Genomic DNA, 2,551 nt, shown 5'->3' on the forward strand with positions numbered 1-2,551 from the left:
ACTTACTGTACCACAAGCCTAATTAAACAAATGATTTATGCTTTGTTAAACATCTTTGCAAGACCAAGACTGTGCACATGCTCAGTGAGATTGGGCCTGCTTAAGGATCATCATAAATTATCAAAACCGCACAAGTCGAATAATATCTGCCAGAAGCCGATACAGCAAGACTGATTGATAATCAGAATGTGCAGACTGCACTGGGTCCTTTGTTTTCATGTAATCTGTTGATTTTATAGTTTTTGTATTGTTTGATACAAACTTTCTTCAAAAGCAGAACCAGTGGCTGCAGCAAAATAATCCTCTAAATAGAATCCCAGTTTATCTGTTTAAATCTGGCTCCATGATCTTTGTCCCTGCAGCTGGAGTTGGAAACCGTAAAGGGGATGTAAAGGCAAAAATAAAATCCAATACAAATCTCTACACAGTCGCCGACTGCTCTACAGGGAAACAAACAAAGCTGCTTGAGTTCTGCGTGGCTGGGAAGTAAGTTCCCCCTGCTGTTCATAAGTATGATTGTTTTCCTGCAGAGCAGTTAGGGACCGTCTGACAATTCCTATCCACAGCAGTAAACGAAGGGAGAATTTCACTGCATACAGTCAGGTTTATTATAAAAACGGTACACATTTTTTAATTAAAGTATATTGGCGATAGGTTTCTTTTTCATTAAAGAAAGTAAAAATGGGATTTTGATTTTTTTTGCCTTTACATGCCCTTTAAGGTGAGGTTTTGAGTTAACAGTTGACTCAGCATATGTTATGGCATGAAAACCATTGTAAGAGAACACGTGGAACCCTAGTGGGGCTAACTGCTAGTGGTTAAAGGGTTAAAGCTACTAGGATGGATATAACTGTGCATTGATACAGACAAATGGAGCAATTGATTTGCTGAAAATTCTTCTCATAGCACATCAGCCTTTACACAACTGTGCACATGGGAGTTCTGTTCTAGCTTTTGCTGATGCATTATATAAGCTGTTAGTATATCATGCGTATAGCTTGGTATTTATGAATAATACACAGCACACTTACTGTTGTGGGAGGTTTAGAGTGTCAAGAACATGATATATAATTATCCTCTAGCTGTAGGAGAATTATATGCAAGTGCCACATACTAGCAATTAATTGTATGGATATTTAGAATGAAACTGTCTACAACAAAATAAATAAATAAACTCAGAGGACCAGAATACCAATGACTATATTGTATACAAATACTGTAAATAAGGGCTACATTTTTGAGCATAACCCATAACATTACCTAAATCATGACAAGTATTCAACAGGTTTCTGTTAAATAAGAAGCTTTTCATATTGTAGTGGAACACACACAGATATCTGACTTCAAACATTATCCACAGTAGACACATGCAACATGTACCTAAAGGGACAGTGTATGAAAATTCTTTTCTAGGTGTTTATTGTAAAGAAAATTAATATTCTCATCTTTATTCGTAAGTAGTAATAATACATGATTTATCTTCTAAACTATCTTACCATTAATTAGCTGAGTTCATTTAACAAACAATACTGAGCTCTGTGTATAACATCCCCCTCCCTTAACCCATTGTTGTGACTGTTTTGTCTTACGGAAGTCCATTATGTAGTGGGATTTCCATCATACTCTGTTATCTATTGCACAAGGAACAAATACGGAGTACCTTAAATTTCCCTGTCTGCCATGTTTAGCTCAAGAAATAAAATAATTCAAACAAAAATATTGTTTGTGATTACAACAACAGGCATAAAAATATGTTCAACACAAGCCCTGTTCATTGCATTCATTTTGAACAAATGGTACACAAACTGGAAAAAGAGGCTACTGTAAGAAAGCCTTCCATATGTAAAATTAACAGGTATGAGATCTATTATCTGAAAAGATTGTTTTTCCAGAAAAGGGGTCTTTCTATAATTTAGAGCATCGATTCTTAAAGGGAAACTAAAGCCTAAAATAGAATATCTAGAAATGCTGTATTTTGTATACTGAACATAAACATTCTGAACTTACTGCACCAGCCTCGAGGTTGAAACACCCTAATTTAACAAATAATTTATGCTTTCAAAGTTGGCCACAGGGAGCCGCCATTTTATAATTTGTTAGACCATCTTTGCAAGACCATGCACATGCCCAGTGTGCTCTGGGCTGCTGTTGGGAGGCTAAGCTTAGGGATTGTCATAAATGATCAAAACAGCAACATCTGTCATAGAAGCTTATGCAGTAAGACTGATTAATAATCAGACTGCACTGGTTCCTGTGTTCCTGGTTCAGGTAATTTAATATGGATTTTTTAGGGTTTTTCTGGTATTATTTAAAATTGAACACAAGCGATCGCAGAACAAAATGTTCGTGTGTAAGATCCAAAAGAAAATTTGTTTGCGTGAGCATTTCACAGCGAATTTACGCCAGCGGTATGTTCTGCCTAGCAAAACTTTGTGAACACACTTACTCTTAGGTCAATTTTAATAGGTACATATAGGTCATATATATATATGTCTTTATTAGTGATGTCAGTCAAAGTGCTTGAAGTGGCCACTTATTATGAAAAATGTCC

Source organism: Xenopus laevis, chromosome 7S, assembly GCF_017654675.1.
Source record: "Xenopus laevis strain J_2021 chromosome 7S, Xenopus_laevis_v10.1, whole genome shotgun sequence".
In the NCBI taxonomy this organism is placed as follows: domain Eukaryota; kingdom Metazoa; phylum Chordata; class Amphibia; order Anura; family Pipidae; genus Xenopus; species Xenopus laevis.